The sequence below is a fragment of the Balaenoptera physalus genome, assembly GCF_965194825.1.
Source record: "Balaenoptera physalus genome assembly, chromosome: 12".
Classification (NCBI taxonomy): domain Eukaryota; kingdom Metazoa; phylum Chordata; class Mammalia; order Artiodactyla; family Balaenopteridae; genus Balaenoptera; species Balaenoptera physalus.
Window position 1 is genome coordinate 46,861,235 of NC_138897.1, and position 23,060 is coordinate 46,884,294.

Genomic DNA, 23,060 nt, shown 5'->3' on the forward strand with positions numbered 1-23,060 from the left:
TATGTTTACATACACACACACACACACACACACACACACAAAGTAACTGGCATAGTTCTTTACATATAGAAGACATTCAATAAATATTATTGAATAAATTAAGTGCTACTTCTCACAAAGTTGTGGTGAGCCTAATACCCTCAAACTGCAAACACTTGTAAAGTACTCCAAACCTTTTAAGAAAAGATGTGGGGGGCTTCCCTGGTGATACAGTGGTTGGGAATCCACCTGCCAATGCCAGGGGGACACAGGATCGAGCCCTGGTCCGGAAAGATCCCACATGCCACGGAGCAACTAAGCCCGTGGGCCACAACTACTGAGCCTGTGCTCTAGAGCCCCCACGCCACAACTACTGAAGCCCGCGCACCTAGAGCCCGTGCTCTGCAACAAGAGAAGCCACTGCAATGAGAAGCCCACACACCGCAATGAAGAGTAGCCCCCGCTCACCGCAACTAGAGAAAGCCTGCGCACAGCAACAAAGACCCAACGCAGCCAAAAATAAAATAAATTAAAAATAAATAAATTAAAAAAAAAAAGATGTGGTAAACTAGATTAAAAGTCATACAAATGGTCATATCCTTGGATAATAATCTTACTTCTGGGATTTTGTCCTAAGGAAATAAACAAAACCAAAGAAAAAACAAACAACTAAACTAAACCAACTAAAACAATAACAAAGTCTACAAAAAATTTAGTATAGCGTTTTTTAGTGAAAAATTAGAAGATATTTTATGGCACATTGATACAACATAATACTATTCTAATGATTGTTCTGATGACTCATGAAAGATGCTTGTGATTAATGTCAAATAAAACACAAAATTCACATGTGCTATGTTATCCACTACAGAAAAACAGGAATACTTAAGGGAATAGCAAATATGAAAAAAAAAAAAGAAAGAAAAATAGTTATTTTGGGATGGTATTGTTATGGGCGATTTTTTTTCCCCTAAAGTTTCCTTTACATTTATTATTTTTATAATACAAATTCTGGTAGAATCAACATAAAAGTTTCCTTAATGTGGCTGTATTTCCTATAGACAGTTATTCAGTGAGGACCAAAGCATAAATTACAATGTCTGTTAATAGCTATCGCTGCAGTATTTGACACTAGGACTCAAGTGATACCCGAGTAGGGATGCTATTCTGTGTCATGAGGTACAAAGCACAGGCGTGGTGTGCAGGTGTGGGAACAGATTTGGATGAGAAGCAAGCAGTTAGACTCAGCAAAGGAATCTTGGGAACCACACAACTGATGATAAAATTGCTCTCTCAAGGAAACTATTAATACTAGTTTCCGAGAGGGTTAAATGAGGAGGCTGCAACCCAGAAGGGATATGAAGAGAAGGGAGAAGAATGAAGGACGGCTGTCTTCTTGGTTCTCCACCCTCTCCTATTTCCTTACTGTCTATTATCTCAGACAAGGCTGTAAACCCTGCCAGCCAAATGCTGCTGGCTGCCTGTTTTTTATAAATAAAGTTTTATTGGAAGCCAGCCAAACCCATTCATTTACGTTTATATGTTTTCACGCTACAATGAATTGAATAGCTGTGACAGAGACTGTACGACCGACAAAGCAGAAAACTATTTACTATGTGGCTCTTTACAGAAAAAGAATTTGTCCCGTAGCCCCATATATATAAGGAGGTTTATACACAGATGCCCAATTTAGATATCAGGCCATCTTTTTCTATTACTTTTTCTTCAAACATGCCAGCTTGGAAGATAAATTATACCTTATTATCCAAACAGAATTTTGAGGGTGAAAGGGGGTGGTAACTAAATGATATTCCAGGACAACAGACGTTAACTAGGACTGTCCTGGACACCAGATATATAGGCTCCCTTCTAGGGCACATGAGTGGGTTTCAAAGGGCACTCAGTGCCTGTCCAGGGACTGCTTTTTTTTTTTTTTTAATGAAGTATAGTTGATTTACAATGTTGTGTTAATTTCTGTTGTATATCAAAATGATTCAATTATACATATATATATATATATACACATTCTTTTTAAAAAATATTCTTTTGCATTATGGTTCATCATAGGATATTGAATATAGTTTCTCATGCTATATAGTAGGACCTTGTTTATCCATTCTGTATATAATAGCTTACATCTGCTAATCCCAACCTCCCACTCTATCCCTCCCCCAACCGCCTCCCCCTTGGCAACCACAAGTCTGTTCTCTATATCCATGAGTCTATTTCTGTTTCGTAGATAGGTTAATTTGTGTCATATTTTAGATTCCACATATAAGTGATATCATATGGTATTCATCTTTCTCTTTCTGACTTACTTCACTTATATGATAATCTCTAGTTGCATCCATGTTGCTGCAAATGGCATTATTTCATTCTTTTTATGGCTGAGTAGTATTCCATTGTAAATATAATACATACTACATCTTCTTTATCCATTCATCTGACGATGGACATTTAGGTTGTCTCCGTGTCCTGGCTATTGTGAACAGTGCTGCTATGAACCTAGGGGGTCATGTATCTTTTTGAATTATAGTTTTGTCTGGATATATGCCCAGGAGTGGGATTGCTGGATCATATGGTAATTCTGTTTTTAGTTTTCTGAGGAAACTTCATACTGTTTTCCATAGTGCAGCCACTTACATTCCCATCAACAGTGTTGGAGGGTTCTGTTCAGGGACTGCTTTTATGTGCACATGGAAAGCTCAGGTGGCTCCTCTTATTGGTTCTTCCTATTTCAATCGCCCTCAGATGCCTTTCTACTTCCTTCCCTCTATCCCAGCTGTGTCCTAGGGCCAGTTCTGATTGTTGAAGAGGGCAGCTCTTTGGGCACCACTTAGGGTACATACAACATCTCTACTTTCATTAGAGCAAAAGGGGCAAAGTTTACTCATCCTATTTAAATAAACCTTAATTATTTCAAATCATTACAAATAAGAATTTTGTACCTGTAAATTTCACTTGGTTTAATAACTAGGCAACTCCTTAAAACTCTACTCTTAAGAATTTTCGGTTTCTCTTCTCAAACAATTCATTTAAAAATGACCATCAATCATAGCATTTATCACAAAGAGACTCCAAGACAAATATGGCATATTACCCATTGATCTGAGCTTTTAAGACTCACCAATACTGTTTGGAGAATTATTGAAGAATGAAGTTTCTAATTTTATCCTTCCAGAATGATAAACAAAAGAAAACAACACATACCCCCCACACACTTATTTTCCCCCTAGTAAAAATTTCGATGCTGTGGGCAAAAAGTAAAACAAAAGATGTTTAGAGCATCCTTAATGAAATCTAGGACTTTACACTTTGTGAGACTATTCTCTGTGTGAACAATAAATAGCTCATAGCTTTGAAACCTCACAGGATGGCTTTCCGAATATTGCCATCTGGTGGAATTTCAGTTAATTGTTCCTTTGTTCTAGTGAGCTCCTGGAATATTAGATGGCGCACCAGCGGGAAACAACAGAAGGTCAAATGATTGAGTCTCAAACACAAATCCCAAACTGAAAAAATGAGGCTTTCTGAGCTTTCATCTCCTTTAAGGCGCCCACCTCTACTGTAAAGGCAACAGAGCAGTTGCCTGGATTTTTAACAAATAATCCCTTCTTCATAATTAGAAATGTCATGAGGTCATTTGACTATATCTTAAAATTCTCTCACTTCACTTCTCACCAATAAGATCTCCAAAGTTAAACTTTAACTGGCTGGAGCATTTTTAGAGGAATTGCGGATAACAGTTAATTAGCCCTTAGTACACACGGGAAATGGAATGTAGTTTGAAAAACAATGTTTTAATGAAGCATGTTTACTTGAATACTCGCTTTAACTGTATAATGGAATTTTGAAAATAAATTTGTTACAAAGGCATTAATAATACGCACTCCAATTTAATCTGTAAACAGGGAGTCATGCAACATAATTTATGTTGAAATCTTACCTTGAGCATCCAGGCTCTCTCCCTGGCTGTCGAGATGAAATGTTCCTCTGAGAAACAGGATACTGGGATCATAAAAATGAAAAGAAAAAAAAGAAAAAAAGCATTTACTGTGCTGAAAACATCAGAGCAAAGGGTTATTTAGTTCATTGGGTGTGGCCAGCAATGGAAGAGAAAATTAAAAAGCACACATCCAAATTCAGTTGACTTTATCATATGAGAGAGTAACTCAGCCAAGCAATAGGGTTGTCAGCTACATTATTATATCAATTATTGGGTTGATTAATCATAGTTTGAGAGTATTTAGATAATGTCAGTCCTATGAAGAGAATTTTTTTACCCTCCCCCCCATAGCCTCATGTGATGAGAATCACGTGTTAGCAGATAACCCAAGGAACCAATGCCCCCAGTGAGGTATCAAATGCCAGCGTCAATTAAAGTATTGACTTCCCCCAACTTGGGTTAATCTGCAGACTTTATATCTAGTATCAACACAGGCTTATTCTTCTAGTTAAAAGATGTGTTTAGGGACTTCCCTGGTGACACAGTGGTTAAGACTCCGTGCTCCCAAGGTGGGGGGCCTGGGTTTGATGCCTGGTCAGGGAACTTGATCCCACATGCATGCTGCAACTAAGGAGCCCACGTACCGCAACTAAGGAGCCTGCATGCCGCAACTAAGACCCAGCGCAACCAAATAAATAAATAAATATTTTTAAAAAGATGTGCTTAATTTTAATAGGACAAGCATTGCCAGGATCAAACTTCCAAATATATACACCATCAAGGAATTATTTACTTTCTTTATATGAATTTGCTATTTATCTTCAAAACATGCTCTGACTAAATGATAAGACAATAAATTGATGAAGGACAGATCCAATTCCAGAGGTTGAGACATGTGTGTGAGTTGTGGGTTTTGAGGGGCCCAGGTTGGGGGTGGGGTGGATGGTAACTGGGGAGGCTGCTTCTGGCTCAAGCAGTTGCTCCTAAAAAGGACCTGAGATGCAGATGTGTGTGAGCCTTAGTGGTCTTCCCACCACACCCAAGAAACAGACTAGAAATGACCCCTCTCCACCTGCCACCTAAGCCCTCACCCTGCACATTGCTCTTCTGTGTTTTCTGTATATGGCCATTTCAGAAATGCCTTTGTTGCTTGTTTAGTTTAACATCAATTGTATAAAAATAAAGTATTTGTGGCAGATCCAACACAATGTGATTAATCCCAGACATAGTTCTGGAGATGCCACTGGGAGAAAGATTTTAAGAAAGGGAAGAGGGAGGCATTTTATATATATATATATATATATATATATATATATATATATATATATTTTTTTTTTTTTTTAATAAGGGAAAGAGGAGATGATGAAAGGAAAAAAATGCAAACAACAAAATGTAAGTGCTGAGAGAATAAACAAAGGTGATAGCTGAATTTTCAATGTTATACCATTCAATAAGGGAGTTCAAAAGTAATTCATAGAATTTGGCTTGTATAAAAATCAGAAAATTTAACATGAATGGTTTCAAGAACTGACCTCAGATAAGCTGACAATTTTTTCCCTTCAGATAGAACAGGTAGAATTTCTTCACATATTTTACAGAATGTAATTTTATGAGTGTTTCACATTTTTCCCATAATTTAATGAGTTGATAAAACTAAAAAAAGTCAGGTTTAAAAACATCTGTTCCCATCCATGTCAGTTTCTTTTCCTAAGTCCTCCCATCTTTGAGATATTTTAACTGAATCAGAATAAAATTTTCATTTGCCCTCTTTATTTAACTAGTACCAGTAGCTACATTACTAGGCGAAGTGTTGGCTACCAAACTAGGAAGCAAGAGTATAAGGTTCCTAGTTTATCTGTAAACCAGATAATTAGCCCTTAGAAAATTCAGGACCAGCTGTATACAACTGGTCTTTTCTGTTCTGACAACAAGAGCCCGTTGCTAACATTCTCAACAGCTGCGATGGATCAGTTTGGAGAAGAATGAGACCATTTATTGAATACCCCTGCACAAGTCATTTGACATATTTTATCTAATTTAATACTCAAAACCATCTTATTACAAATGAAAAAACTGAGGCTCAGAGCAGTGGAGCAGTTTCCCAATATCATGCAGCTCGACTAACAAGTTCTAATTAAGTCTGACAGACTCTGCTGTTTTGTCCACACAACACCACGTTAAAAGCCAGGCCTCTGACATTGATTCAAAACACCTGGAGAGCTCTTGGTCTACTCCTGGGATGTGGTAGGTGCTCAATAATGCACGGCCTTGTGAGGGTGGAGGTCTAGGGTCCCCACTGGTGGGGATGGCAGGGAAGGCAAACAGTTTTTTCTGTGCTGCCTGGCATAAGCAGAGCAGTTATTGTCTCTAAGTTTCACACTTTTTAAAACGATGAACTCAAAACAGATCACTATGTAAATGTAAAATGCAGAACTATGAAACTTTTAGAAAAAAATTAAAACAGGAGAAAAGCTTTGGGATCTAGGGCCTGACAAAGAGTTTTAAGTTTTTAAGTTTTTGACAACAAAAAACACAATCCATACAAGGGAAAAATTGATAAATTGGACTTCATCAAAATTAAGAACTGTTGTCCATCAGGTGTAAATATAAGGTATAACTAGGAGAAAATATTTGCAGACCACATATGTGACAAAGGACAAGCATCTAGAATAAGTTAAGAACCCTCAAAAATCATCTAAAAAACCAAACAATTAGGAAATGGGCAAAAGACACTGACAGACATTTCACTGAGGAGGATATACAGATAGCAGATGAAATGATATTCAACATCATTAGCCATTAGGTAAGTGAAAAAAATAAAACCATAATGAGATATCACTAGACATTTATCAGAAGGGCCAAAATAAGGACTAGTAACAATCGAAAATTCTGGTGAGGATGAGAAGAAACTAGACCATTCATATATTGCTTGTGAGAATATAAAATGGTTCAGCTACCCTAGAAAACATTTGACTGTTGTAAAAAACAAAACAAAACAAAACCAAAAACGAAACATGCAACTACCATACAACCCACCAATGGTACTCTTGGCATTTTCCCAGAAAAGTTAAAAATTCTCTTTATAAGCAGATTTATTCATAGTAGCCAAAATTGAGACAACACTGATGTCCTTTCACAGGTTAATGGTTAAACAAACCAGTACATCCATACAATGGAATGCTACTAATCAATAAAAAAAAGAACTATTGATACCTGCAAAACCCTGGATCAATCTCCAGAGAATTACGCTGAGTGAAAAAAGCCAATCCATAGGTTAGATACTGTATGATTCCATTTAGCTAACATTCTTGAAATTAGAAAACTACAGAAAGGGAGCAGAGACTAGTGGTTGCCAGGGGTTGAGGAGGGAGTGAGGGCTGGAGGGAAGAGGGTGTGATTATAAAAGGGCAACACTAGGTACCTTTGTGGTGACAGAAACATTCTGTACCTTGAACATGTATCAATGTCAATTACCTGGTTGTGACCCTGTACATAGAACTTCCAGATGTTACCATTGAGGGGGAAACTGAGCAGAGGGTACAGAGGTCTCTCTGTATTGTTTCTTACAACTACATGTTAACGTACAATTGTCTCAAATTAAAAAGTTTAACTTAAAAAAAAAATCAGGAGATTGGACAGCAACTAGAATTGAGCAAGATACCTCCTTTCTTTTTCTTCTTTTTTTTTTTAACCTTTTCAGAGAAGAACAAAAGCCCCAAGGCAGTGGGCCAGTTGGGTCAGGAATTTGTCCCATATGCGCAGATCCGAGAAAAATAATCTCTCACCCACAACTTTAGCATTCAGAACCCACTGCCAAGCATTCGCTGTTCAGTCTTGCCTGTCTTGGAATTTTCTCTGCTGTTATCCCCTCTTGCTCCTACATTTACCTTCCCAATCTTAAAATTCAAAATACTGACACAAATACACACACCCAAAACCAGAAGTGACTTCTAAATGGCAGTGTGAAACACTCTGCATTTTGGAAACCATCTCTTATACTTTCGAGTTCATGCTTTCCATAAATTTCCAAAATTCCCACATCTTATTGGCACAGGAATAGAATTTCATCCTTTGTGGTTCATTGATGACAAGGCAGGTGTTCTCTATTCTAACTTGGGCCACACACTAAATAAGGGTCTAACTGTAATCACCCCACGAAGAGGAGCTGGTGGACTTTCCCTTCACCTTAGGAGAGATCCCATTGACTTTTCCCATTTTGAGCGCTAGGAAGCCCCTCAGAAATGAACAGCCATAAGTTAGCTGCCTCCTCCTGGCCTGTCTGTTGCATTTGTTTTCCCTGAAAAGACCAAATAGCTTTGTTAGGATAAGAGTCATAACATGGTCGGACTCTTTTAACAAAGCACATTTTGTTTTCCCTCAGCCTCTGGAAATTTCAAATCCTCTTTCTTTGAACAAACTCAGAATTCTGGCATCCCATATGTGGGGCACAGCAGAACTTCTGTCCTAGCTCCAAAATCGCCCCCAAAGGCTGCTTCCTTGTCTGGCCATAAAACCGCAGGCATATAACAGATACATCAGAATGAAAAAAGAGTTGTAAAAATATTGCCAATCATGCCATACCATTGAAAGGAAGAGTTCTTTTTTCAATGCTACGTATCTAGCCAATAAGGTGTCTGCTCAATGCAAGGTGAAAGCATTCTCCTTGCAAAGAGCCAGGAATTACAGCCTCCTGCCAGCTGCTCCTAGCTTTTCGGAGAAGAGAACGCTGCTGGGATCTGAACCTAGGTTTTCCTCCCAGGAGTTGACTCAGCTATCTTTGGATCTTCAGAATGAGCTGTATCTTGAAGTCCAGTCTCCCCGCAGCAGCTTGGAGATACTGAAACACTCCAGTTGTAGATCACAATCTTTAGTGTGGGAGGTCCACAGCTTTCTAGGAATAAAGCAGCTTGTAAGCAGCTTGTCAGCAGAAGTCACAGAGGATGACTCCTTAGACAGATCCTACTTGATGTCAGCCTTCCAGAGTGCCCTCCACCAACCACTGCCTCAATTAGGGGTCTCCAGTTGGGCTCAGGGCCTTCTCAGAGGCACCGGAGGGAGGCCAAGAGCCTGCCCAGTTCAACTCCCTCAGGGGACCAGAGGCATGACTGCTGGGAAGCAAAGAGCTGAGCACACACCAGGGAAACCAAACCCAAATGAGGTTATCTGGCAAGAAAATGTCAAACTGCACCGAATCTTGGGTATTGGATACGGTACAACGCATTCCTTGCCTTAAGAAAGGCAGACTACAAATGACCCATATTGTATATAAAAGGGCTTTTGAAAAATTGTAGCTGGCTGATAAAGGGATTTTGGTGGGATATATTAAGAATGCTAATGATGTTATAAACTTCTTATGGTCGTGTGATTTGGGCTTCTATAAAAATAAAAGAGAATCCCAAGAGACTATTTTATAATTAAATAAAAATTCAGTTCTTTTCACACAAACTGGGCCTAACTCTCTCTTCTAGAATACTCCTTGATCCATCTGCTACTACCTATAGAAGTAGACAGATTGACCTTTCTATTCTAGAATAGTCATAGTGTTAATGTATAAAAGAAATTTTTTAAAATGACATGAGACAAACTACATATGAGAAATACCACATTCACTGTACTTCTGTGAAATATTTTTGATAACTATTTTTCACTTATCCTTTTATCCATTTTAAATAGATATCCTTGAAAATAGAGTAGTTGGAATAGAAGAACGGCTCCTTTGCTCATAAGTATTATTGATAATGAAATGTAGCAGAATGTTCATGAAGCAGGAAAGCAGCACAGTGAATGGTATCAGATTCACTTAGAGTCCAGGGTTCGAGTTTATTGCTCAGATCATACTGAAAACTGGAACCCTGCTTCACACGTGTCCTGTCTGTAGTTTGTTATTCCTTTGACCACCCAAAGAAGGAACGCAGTAACATGTTAAAAGTGTAAAAAGGGTAATATGAAATCTAAATAAGACTTTGGCAATGGCAAGAGGGCTGCTAAGATCTCCCTCAAAATATGGATAATCATTGTCTAACTTGTGCGGAAATCTTTTCAAACTCTAACATTTTCAGCAGAGTCTGTTAGAAGTCTTGGTAAGTGGACAGAACTTGTTAAAATGTGCAGGAATGTTTGCATAGCCTTTGCCCATGAGTTTTCTGTTTGAGCCATGTGGTCCCTAGAATGCTGATCTGGCAACAACTAACACTGCTCGTGGGATCCCAGCTGTGGGGTTTGGTTTACAGAGGAGTCCACTTACGAACAGTTTGGGGGCTGTCTTAGTAACTAGATTCCTTGATGGAGAAATTCATGCTGAATTCCACTCACCTGGGAAATAACCTAGTGAAGTTCTAGAGCAGAAGCTAATTTTCTTCATAATTGTTTTTTCCCTAACCAATCTATTATGGGCAATAAATCCAGGTAAAATATCCAACTTGAAAATATAGTTGGACTATTTGCAGGTGATGATACTATACACAGAGAATCCTAAAGATGTTACCAGAAAACTACTAGAGCTAATCAATGAATTTGGTAAAGTAGCAGGATACAAAATTAATGCACAGAAATCTCTTGCATTCCTATACACCAAAGATGAAAAATCTGAAAGCGAAATTAAGGAAACACTTCCATTTACCATTGCAACAAAAAGAATAAAATACCTAGGAATAAACCTACCTAAGGAGACAAAAGACCTGTATGCAGAAAACTATAAGACACTGATGAAAGAAATTAAAGATGATACAGACAGAGAGATATACCATGTTCTTGGATTAGAAGAACCAACATTGTGAAAATGACCATATTGCCCAAAGCAATCTACAGATTCAATGCAATCCCTATCAAACTACCACTGGCATTTTTCACAGAACTAGAACCAAAAATTTCACAATTTGTATGGAAATGCAAAAGACCCCAAATAGCAAAGCAATCTTGAGAAAGAAAAACGGAGCTGAAGGAATCAGGCTCCCTGACTTCAGACTATACTACAAAGCTACAGTAATCAAGACAGTGTGGTACTGGCACAAAAACAGAAACAGAGATCAATGGAACAGGATAGAAAGCCCAGAGATAAATCCATGCACATATGGTCACCTTATCTTTGATAAAGGAGGCAAAAATATACAATGGAGAAAAGACAGTCTCTTCAGTAAGTGGTGCTGGGAAAACTGGACAGCTACATGTAAAAGAATGAAATTAGAATACTCTCTAACACTGTATACAGAAAAGAAACTCAAAATGGGTTAAAGACCGAAATGTAAGGCCAGACACTATAAAACTCTTAGAGGAAAACATAGGCAGAACACTCTATGACATAAATCACAGCAAGATCCTTTTTGACCCACCTCCTAGAGAAATGGAAATAAAAACAAAAATAAACAAATGGGACCTAATGAAACTTAAAAGCTTTTGCACAGCAAAGGAAACCATAAACAAGATGAAAAGACAACCCTCAGAATGGGAGAAATTATTTGCAAACGAAGCAACTGACAAAGGATTAATCTCCAAAATATATAAACAGCTCAAGCAGCTCAATATTAAAAAAAAAACAACCCAATCCAAAACTGGGCAGAAGACCTAAACTGACATTTCTCTAAAGAAGATATACAGATTGCCAACAAACACATGAAAAGATGCTCAATATCACTAATCATTAGAGAAATGCAAATCAAAAGTACAATGAGGTACCCCCTCACACTGGTCAGGATGGCCATCATCAAAAAATCTACAAACAATAAATGCTGGAGAGGGTGTGAAGAAAAAGGGAACCCTCTTGCACTGTTGGTGGGAATATAAACTGATACAGCCACTATGGAGAACAGTATGGAGGTTCCTCAAAAAACTAAAAATAGAACTACCATATGACCCAGCAATCCCACTACTGGGCATATACCCTGAGAAAACCATAATTCAAAAAGAGTCATGCACCACGCACCACAACGTCCATTGCAGCTCTATTTACAATAGCCAGGACATGGAAGCAACCTAAGTGTCCATCGACAGACGAATGGATAAAGAAGATGTGGCACATATATACAATGGAATATAACTCAGCCATAAAAAGAAATGAAATTGGGTTATTTGTAGTGAGGTGGATGGACCTAGAGTCTGTCATACAGAGTGAAGTAAGTCAGAAAGAGAAAAACAAATACCATATGCTAACACATATATATAGAATATATATTAAAAAAAGGTTATGAAGAACCTAGGGTCAGGACAGGAATAAAGATGCAGATGTAGAGAATGGACTTGAGGACACAGGGGGGGCATGGGTGGAGGGTAAGCTGGGATGAAGTGAGAGAGTGGCGTGGACATATATACACTACCAAATGTAAATTAGCTAGCTAGTGGGAAGCAGCTGCATAGCACAGGGAGATCAGCTTGGTGCTGTGTGACCATCTAGAGGGGTGGGATAGGGAGGGTGGGAGGGAGATGCAAAAGGGAGGGGATAAGGGGATATATGTATACATATAGCTGATTCGCTTTGTTATACAGCAGAAACTAACACAACATTGTTAAGCAATTATACTCCAATAAAGATGTTAAAAAGAAAAAAGAGGAATAATAATAATAAAATATATATATAATCGGTTCCAGGAAAATACAATATGGTTCCAGGACCGTCCACGGATACCAAAATCCACAGATGCTCAAGTCCCTTATACAAAATGGTGCAGTTGGCCTTCCATATCTGCAGGTTCTGCATCCGTGGATTCAATCAACCGTGTATTGAATTTGATCCAGAGGGCTGACTATTCCTTAAAACCTTTTCTTTTCATAGTTATACATGTCCATAGCTCTTAATTTTGCAAGATTCTTTCACATATACCAGGGGTCTCCAACCCCCGGGCCGCAGACTGCTACCGGTCTGCTGCCTGCTAGGAACCTGGCGGTACAGCAGGAGGTGAGCGGCGGGTGAGCAAGCGAAGCTTCATCTGCCGCTCCCCATTGCTCACATTACCGCCTGAACCAAGCACCCCCGCCCCGTGGAAAAACTGTCTTCCACGAAACCGGTCCCTGGTGCCAAAAAGGTTGGGGACCACTGACATATACCATCTCACGTAGATCTTGAAATCATAATTCTTCTACTGCTAGAGGTTCACTCTGCTTGCTTTTTGGCTAGCTGCTTTTCTCTCCTTTGCATCTTTCCTTAGGAACTCTCATCTGGTACTAAGTTGCAGAGCCAAACTTCTAATTCAGAGTTTTTTCATTATTGTCTCCCTCCCTCACCACCTGCCCACAGGGAGGTTTTAAAGATTTTTTCTGTGCCATACTACCCCCTACCCTAAAGAAATTAAATACAAAGGAATAGGATTTTGTTCGGGTTGCGTTTTGGAGGGCCACAGTCCATTCTAATACCCAATTTTCATCCCGTTGACATTGCATGCTCTGATTCAGTTGAGCAAACATCCATTATGGAGCACCTCCTAAGTGCCAGGGCTGTGCTGAGAGGTAGGGATAATTTGTCAGTTACAAAACTTTTTTTTGCATAAGCCGAGAAAAAAAAAGAGGACCACTGATCCCATTCTTCAGGTGAAGAAACTGAGGCTCAGCGAGCTTGTGTGTTGTAGGAGATCACACAGCTAGTAAAGGACAGAGCTGGGATCCAAACTCTGGTCTTCTGGTTCCAAATCGCATGCTTTCCTATAAATCCATTCTGACCCATTCTACCTTTTCCTTCTCTTACATGAGGCTTCCTTTGCATATTGTTTTAAAATTCAATTTCATATATTTGAAGCAACAGGGCACCAAGTATTGACCATCTTAAAGTTTTTCTTTCCACATGAAGTTCCTATTCATTCATTTGCTCAACATTTATTGAGCACATAACAACAGCTACGACTTACACACAGCAAGTATGCATCAGGTGCTGCACTACGTATGTCACGTGCATCAGCTCATTTACTCCCAATAACCCTATGAGGGGTGCTATTTTTATTCCTATCTTATAGGTACATGAACTGAGGTTTGTGGCGGGGCTGGGATTCAAACTCAGATTTGTGGATTTCAGAGCTGGAGCTCTTGAGTGCCACCTATACACCTATTTTATCCCAGGCATTATGCAGGTGCTCTAATACACAGTGCAGCCCCCAAGGCGCTTACAGACACAATAATTATATCATGGGGCTGTGAGTGCAATGATATTGACAGGGAGAATGGAACAAAGGGGAAAAACGTATGCCTGCTGTCCTCTTGGATATTATGTAGAGTTTGAGTTTTTCAAGAGTCTCCTGGAAATCCTGTTAAAGTTCAGATTATATTTTGATAGATCTTGGGTAAGGTCTGAGAGGCTACCTTTCTAAAAACTTCTAAGTGATGTTGATGCTGCTGATCTGGGGACCAAACTTTAAGTTGCAAGGCAGGTGGTCTCTCCACTTCTGAGCTCTTTTCACAATCTGCTGGGTGGTAATCTGACCTGTGCTTAGTCAGATGGGCCACTCAGTCTATTTCAACTGGGATCATCTGAACAACTTACAGCTCAGACCTTGTTATCCAGGACAGATCAAAGCAAAATTGAAGAGGTAAATTCCATCCTTGGGGTACCTCATCATTTTCCTCTTGCTTCTCCTCTCTCTTCACATCCCTAATCTCCCAGTGGTCATGTACACATCCAGAGTTTTAGGTCCTTAGAGAAAGCTCTCTCCTTTCCAAGCTGATACATACTTAATTGAATAACGAATCTGTGTAAATGGGTTAGAGTGTGATAATAACAAACATTTGTTATTTCTTCTCTGCTGATCTGAACGGCTGGTTCTGAATCTTGTTACATGAGCATTCTCAATGAAGCCACTGTTATTTTTCTCTTGTGTAGACCATTGATTCAGATGAAGCCACCACACATACATCCAGTGTTCTGGAGAGTCAGGATGACGCTTGGATGACCTGCCAAACACTGGCAAAACTATACAAGGAGCTAAAAACTTCACTTTGCAAACACTAAAGATCTCCACAACACTACCGTGTACTTGGACCATCATTCTGCCTCAAAGTGTCAGGTTCAAAGTGATTTTTTTTAAAAATGTCTTTATTGGGGTATAACTGCTTTACAATGTTGTGTTACAAAGTGACTTTTGAGATTGCCAGCACTCTCTAACAACACTCCTGGACAAATCAGGGCCTTGCTAGCTGCACTTGCATTTTCAAATTGAGGGAAAAGAAGTGACCATCAAGGCCTGAGTATCGGGAGACTTCATTTGTGGTCGACTGTGTACGAAAAATGGATTTGTCAACCAATCTTTTTGAAACCCCATGCATCTTTCCATGGGAAATACAAAGAGGCTAGAGGTTAAGATGTTGTTATAATTCAGTATCTTGATGGGTTAAAGGGACCACTGAGGGCTACTCAGATAATCTGACTATCATTTGTAAACCTGCCTGGTAGAAGGAACGTTGGACCTGGGATAACATTCCCTGAGGTTGAGGTTTTCCCAATTGTGTGGCATTGGGCATGCCATTTAAACTCTGGGCCCTAATTTTTATGGTTTTCTGTAAAGTGCAGCTACTGAGAATGTTGCTGCTATGCGTAAAAATACTTTAGCAACTGTAAATTTCTAGGTAAATGGAAAATACTTATGTTTATCATTATTACTATTAAATAACTGAATTTGAACACATATCCCTCATCAACTGGGTCTCAGCATTAATTAGATTGTCAGGAAATATCAAAATAAAATCGACTCTAGGGAAACCCAATAGCTTCAACAGAATGGGAGAGAAAGCCTGAATGAAAGGGATCTTGTAGACGTGGCATCGATGAACGGGACCCGAAGGAATCCTTTCAGCAGGACCCTTGCTGGCCCTTCTGAAACGTATTTTGCTGCCTTTTTTGGAGGGGGCTGTAAGTCCGTGACCTCAGCAAACCCCACATTTTGACTATCACCTCTCTAAGGTTGGCAGCCAAGGAAAAAACAGCAAAAAAACAAAACTTTATCTTTTGACCCCAAGTGGAACTTTTCTTGTAGAACCCTAGCTCATAAGACTGTTGGAGGGGTTTCAGGCTTTGCAGATATCACTTCATTTCATGCAGTGTTTAATAGTCTCCTTTCTTTCAAGTCTTTTGGATCCTGAGAGGCTTGTTTTTCTGCCTTCTTGTTGCTCCCCACCCCACAAAGTCCCTCCTCTCTGCTGCTCGAGGGGACTGCCAAGGCCGAGCTGTTAGCTGAGCCTTAAGGTAGGAAAAGTCTCCATGCCTCCGTTTTTCATCTAGAAAAATAATGGGATTTAAATGAGGTGACTGCCAAGGCTACGTGTGGCTCTAAAAATAGAGTTGACCCTTGAACAAGGTGGGGATTAATCCAAGTATAACTTACAGTCGGCCCTCTGTATCCAAGGCTCCTCTACATCCAAGGAGTCAACCAGCCAGGGACCATGCAGTACCGTAGTATTTACTGTTGCAAAATCTCCAAGTATAAGTGGACCCATGCAGTTCAAACCCACATTGTTCAAGGGTCGACTGTACCTGGCATAATGAAGGGTCGATCCAACATGGCATAATGAAAAGCATACAGAGAGTTAGGTACCGATGTTGTGAGACCATCTCTGCCAGAACACACTGATGATGCCAGACCTCCAAGATGGGTGGAACACACCTGCTGTGTTTATTCCCACCAGGAATGGGAAGGCATCCTAGGGCCGTGTCTCCAGAGCCCGGCATGCAGTGATACTGTGGCCCAGACAGGGGAAGGCTTTGTTCATCATAAACCCCTCCTCAAGCACCATCTGGCATTAATGATGGTACCAGGGCCATAAGACAACAGTGGCATGATTTTTACCTCCGGCCACAAATGTTGACATTTGGCCTTCCTACATTTTCTAGCACACAACTGCAGTCTTATACAAGGGAACGCCCTTTGTACCACGGGGTGCAGGCTTTTTTGTCTTTGCCTGTATCTGGGGGCAGCACAATACAACTCAATGCTAGACTGAGTCTGTGGCTCTGCTTTACCCACGTCCTCCCTTCCCTCTAACAGGATGTGATTATGTGACATCTCCGTATCTCAGCCCAAGCTGATTGGCGGAGAGACGACCCAATGTCAATTACCACATGCACAGGGAAAAGTGAGCGCAGGAGGGTTTCCGAGTGGATGCTTTATAAAATGCGTCTGCTCTGCTAGAAATCCCATTGCTTTCCTATTTTGACGAGCTGCAATGGCATTCTCTGTATGTTAAGCGGAAGTTTGAATCTTACCACTGCATCTGCCTGTTACGACTTAACTCGATCATTCGATGTGCTAGTGGACTATCAAAACTATTTTCCTCATGTTTTGAACAATGTGTAGATTCTCCAGAGGAAAAAGAAAATACAGTCCTCAGTGCATTTTCTAGGGTATTGTATTCTAAGAAAGCTGGATTAACAACAACCTTTCAGAGCACTGGGATATCTTGTGGGGAAAGGATAAGTTAAAGACAAGAGCCCCTCTTTACTGATGAGTTGGGGCCACAGGTGAGTTGAGCTGTTTTGGATTGCCCTTTGAGCAGAACTGGGACGAGAACCAGGTCCTTTGACAATCAGTTTAAACTGATTTATTGTTAATAATAAAAATAAGGACGAAGTTATGCCTAACTTGCAAAGATTTTAAGAGAAGATCCTTGTTTGAATAGGAGGTTAGAAACAACCATTTTTTTGGTCTTAACTCAGGTTTACTTTTCTTTTGAATATTTTGGTAGCTGTTGCTGCTGCTTCTTTGTTTATCATCTTTCTGGTTCTTCATATCTGGAATAATTTTAACTTACTCCTTTAATGTTTTAATATCTAGAGCCTCTACTCATGATCATTAGTAACAAACATTTGTATCGTTTTTCGGATAGAGGAATCAAGGTCTAAAACTCTCTCAACCAAATTCATACAAAATTATTAACATAATCAAGGTCCAAGGTTAGTCACAAGGTTATTTAACATTTTAAAACAAACCCCCCAACTGTGAAAAACAAACAAAAAATGCACATAGCTTTCAGAATCGAAGAGCAACCCTTAAAACACCACCAAGCCTCACAAGGATATGTTAAAAATCGCTTTCCTCTGGGATGGGCCACAACTCCCACAGGAAAATATGACTCATATGGACTTAGGCTTGATGTTACAACGTATAGAACACACGATTGTTCTACCCATGCTGCATGTCTCACCTGCGTCAGATTACTCAACAAGGTACACTCTGAAGGCATCAAATGACTTACAAACCCCACCCAAGGTCCAAAGTCTGGGCAAATTACCATGAATAGTATCATCACAGACACTCAGGTAAGCAGTTTGGAACAGAAAGACAACCTCATACACTCTTCCACAAGGGATAAACCTAACTCAGATTCACCATTCCTCTGGAGTTGGTGTCCATGGTGATGCCTAAGTACAGGGCTAGACTCCCAAGGGGGGCGGGGCAAGCCACACATTCTTTTTTTTTTTTTTTAATAAATTTATTTATTTTTGGCTGCATTGGGTCTTTGTTTCTGCACGCGGGCTTTTCTCTAGTTGTGGCGAGCGGGGGCTACTCTTTGTTGTGGTGCACAACGCTTCAGTAGTTGTGGCACACGCTCAGTAGTTGTGGCTCGCAGGATCTAGGGCACAGGCTCAGTAGTTGTGGCACACAGGCTCAGAAGTTGTGGTTCGCAGGATCTAGAGCACAGGCTCAGTAGTTGTGGTACACAAGCTTAATTGCTCTGCGGCATGTGGGATATTCCTGGACCAGGGCTCGAACCCGTGTCCCCTGCATTGGCAGGTGGATTCTTAACCACTGCTCCACCAGGGAAGTCCCACACATTCTTGGACATGATTATACTCCTTGTGGTCTGTGTGGCTAATTGTGAGAGCTGTTGGTAAGCAGTACCAGGAGCCTCTCGTTCCTTTCAAATATGACGAACAATAGCCCTGCAGGACAGATGTTTCTTGTTTCTGGGTACAGTTTGATTCCAAAGCCTTAATCAGTCTCCTGCTACTTCAAAACAGCAGCCTCCAGGGCTGAGCCTCCCTCCATCAGATTGACCATCCCCAAGTTCACGAAACACTCCTTCCACAATGAAAAGACTTACTGGTTCATGAATACAGTGAAAGCTCCCCATGGTTCAGGTGTTGCTTAGTTTGAATGTGAGTTTAGAAACATCAGTATAGATGTACCTGCACTTTGTCTACAATTTAAAAACAAACATTTGAAATGAAAAATCCCCAGGGTAGCAGTTTAGTTTTGCTCTGAATGTAGGGGGTGGATGACATTTGTCATAGATGAGATGCAGGATGGGGGGGAAAAGTCCAACCTGAGATTTTTTATTTTTATTTTTTGGCTGCACCTCGCGGCATGCAGAACTTCCCCCACCAGGGATCCAACCAGCGCCCCCTGCAGAGGAAGCACAGAGTCCTAACCCTTGGACCACCAGGGAAGCCCCATCCTGAGATTTTTATAGATTAAAAATTGTGATTTTTTTTTAAATGGAAAAGCGACCAATGGTATGATTCAAGACAAAACTATTGTAACATCTGTCAGAATTAGAAGTTGTTTTGCAGCATTCCACTATCTATCTTTTCTATCACCTACTAGTGTTCCGTATCTTTTCCTGTCAGATAACCAGTATCTCTGTGTCTCGCTAGACACTTACCCAAAGCTGCCAGCTGCTCCACCTTCACGCCGAGTGTAAAGCGCGATTCCTCTCAGAGGTGTTGGTGTTGAATAGATATTAATATTTTAAGTAAAAGAAATAAAGTTCCAGCAGTGGACTTTCAGAAATTACTTGCAGACAGAGAATCATCCCCCACCCCGTAAGTTTTCCATAATAAAGACTGCAACAAACGGGACCCCCGAACTGCAGGCCAATGGCCAAGAGAGCCCTACCTGAGTACCCTATTTCCCAGCAGGAAGAAAAACTTACTTCTGCATTGCTTCATCTACGAAAGCAGTGGTGTTAGAAAACGATGAAACAATTCCAAATATAAAACTCTTACACGTCAAGTGCCGCACCAGGACCCGGGGATGTGGCAATGACTACGCATCCATCACCATCTCCAACCAGTTTATGTGCTGGGGAGGCCCACACGGGGGGAATTAAAGGGCAACCACAAGGATCCACCTAACTTGTCCTGGATGGGTGGACCAGTGGGAGGTGGTGGGAAGCAATGGTTAGGAGGTTAGGAAAGACTTTGCAGAACAATGTTTCTCAAATTTAATCCACAACAATGACACCTGTGGACCTTATTAAAGGAAAGATTCTGATGGAGAATGTCTGGGGTGGAGCCTGAGCTTGGGCATTTATAAGATACTCCACTGGTCCCTGGAGAACACTTTGAGGGGTGGGGACCTAAAAGGATTAACACCTGTGGTAAGACAAAGGCTGGAAAAGGCATCCCAGGCAAGGCATCCCAGGCAAAGGCATCCCAGGCAGTTTGAACTCACATTCAAACTAAGCAACACCTGAACCATGGGCAGCTTTCACTGTATTCATGAACCACTAAGTCTTTTCATTGTGGAAGGAGTGTTTCGTGAACTTGGGGATGGACAATCTGATGGAGGGAGGCGAAATATGGTTGAATGCGAACACAGACAATAAGAGCTTTACACAAAAATAAAAATAGATTTGTGATAGTTGCATGAAGGTGGTAAGATGAGGAGTGCTTCCCCTCACGCCCCTCCCTCATTTTCTTCAGACCCTCACTAATGAATTTGTTTCTGTAATGAATTTGTTATGTAATGAATTTATTAAAACAACAACAAAACAAATGAGTTTCTCCTCCATGGGCTGCGGGGGGTGGGTAGAATTCTGCACTGGGGTTCCTTTAACAAAATGACCAGGCAGCTTCTTCCAATCTTGGATTATGTGATTGTTTGACACCAAGCTACTTAATAACTGATTACAACAATTATATAGCGATGTGCTTATGATGACAACATAAAAACGTGTTTTCAAAGGAATAATAATTTATTTTAATCCCACAAGGACTCAAAGGCAAAGAATATACAAATCAATTTTCACTGCAAAGTAAAGGAGCTGTTACAGTGGAGGATTACTGGACTGAATGTCAATATTATGACATAGTATGAGTGTGTTTCATGTTTGGTAATTGCAATCATTGTTGCTTTTGTTGTGGTCATCCATGTACAATGCTTGGTGTCAGTCTATTTATCTCTTGTTAAAATAAAATACAGTGTGTGTGTGTGGAAAAAAAAAAAAAAAAAAGCAAGCAACCTCACACAATGGTGGGTGAGCTACCCCACTGCCCTTGGCTTCAGTTTTTCCATCAGTGAAATGGAGATAGCATCACAAAAGATTCTTGTGAGGGTTAAATGGGATGATGAATGCAAGAAACCAGTACTTAACAAATGACGGCTCTCTTTCTCCTTCCTCAGGCTTGAGGTCATCCTTAACTAGGCTTCTGAGACCCTGGCTCAGTCTCACCAGCCCTCCAGCTTTGCCTAATTTGGCCGCAGCAACAGTCTGGCAACCTCAGGAGGGTATAGTCTAATTTCTGAAATAATGAAAAGCCTCAAGACACATTTACTCCCTAAATAAAATCCACAGTTTAAATTATAAACAAGAACAAAACAAATTAAGAATGTTGGTAACCAAGTGAGAGCAATTTCATATGCTAAACTTGACAAAATAATTACAAAGCTACTACCCAGTTAAAAAAAAAAAAAAAAAAGAATAGTGAAGGAATTCCCTGGTTGTCCAGTGGTTAGGACTTGGTGTGGCTTGGCTGAAAAAAAAAATAGAATAGTGGAAAACTTACTGATATTGAAAACAAACTTATGGTCACTAAAGGGGAAACGTGGGGGGAAGGGTTAAACTGGGAGATTGGGATTGACATATACACACTACTATATATAAAATAGATAACTAGTAAGAACCTACTGTATAGCACAGGGAACTCTACTCAATATTCTGTGATAACTTATATGAGAAAAGAATCTAAAAAATAATGAATATATATACATATAACTGAGTCACTTTGCTGTACACCTGAAACTAATACAACATTGTAAATCAACTATACTCCAATAAAATTTTAAGAGAGAGAGAAAAAAAAAAGATGTACAAAGGATAAAAACAGTCTTAATCTGGTAAGACTGATACCTACTGCATAATTTGTGTCACTAATATTAAAAGCCAAATGTAGTCTGAACGTGCTATAGTAGTATTTATTCAGTAAGATATCTGTGGTTAGTTAAGTATCTTAACATTATTGAGACTAATATCACAGATGCATTCTCACATGAGAGAATTAGCTCCAATATTTTAGCCAACTCAAATGAGCTATATAACAACTATTTGTCAGTGACAAAAAAGAACTAAACAAGAGGATACGTCCGGATCAGAAGAAAGTAATCCCTGTTTTAAAAAAAAATAACATTTAAAATAAAATATTCCATATTAAATTTTTATGAACTTCTCATATCTTCATAAGTAAAGATAACTATTTTAGTAAAAATAACTAGGAAGTAACCTAAGAAATACATAGTAACCTTTCAAATAAACAGTGATTGGAAATTAAAAAAAAAAAAAGTTAGTTAAAAATACTGAAATGTGTTTTTATAACCCATTAGTAAATTTTTCCTGGGAAAAAAAATGCAGGAGGAATTGTATAGAATTCTGGCAGGAAAAGGCCTTGTGTCATTTGACTTCACAGAGCCATGAGTGGTACCCTGATGAGGAATTCATTGCCTGGTTCCCTAGGACACGTCGCTGTCCCCAGCCAGGAGGAGAACTTTAAGTTTCTGAGGCGAAGAAGGGAGAGTTGTGCTGGCCATGGACATCAAGGTGCATGTCTATGAGACATGTGCTCGATGGTTCCATAGATGGCACCGTTAAAATTACCACCACCTTTCTTCCAAATCAGGCGTGTTGTAGGAAACCACATCATGTAATATTTAGTCAACTGCCAGCCGTGTCTGAAGCAGGTCACTAAACAAATCATATGACCACATCACCATACACGACACAGTCATCACGAAAACCCACACATAAAATTATCTAATTTGATCCTTACGAGAATCTTGTGGGGCTTCCCTCGTGGCACAGTGGTTAAGAATCCACCTACCAATGCAGGCAACATGGGTTCGATCCCTGGTCCGGGAAGATCCCACATGCCACGGAGCAACTAAGCCTGTGCCTCACAACTACTGAGCCTGCGCTCTAGAGCCCGCGAGCCACAACTACTGAAGCCCACACG

General features: G+C 40.0%; 1 protein-coding gene across 1 annotated transcript in view; it reads right to left on the reverse strand.

The window, feature by feature from the left end:
• Positions 1–23,060, reverse strand: part of MAPRE2 (microtubule associated protein RP/EB family member 2) — a 161,715-nt gene that overhangs the window by 131,120 nt on the left and 7,535 nt on the right. Inside the window, exon 2 of the mRNA XM_082416217.1 lies at positions 3,926–3,987. The gene's annotated coding sequence lies outside the window, so the exon portion shown is untranslated. The remainder of the gene's footprint in view (positions 1–3,925; positions 3,988–23,060) is intronic.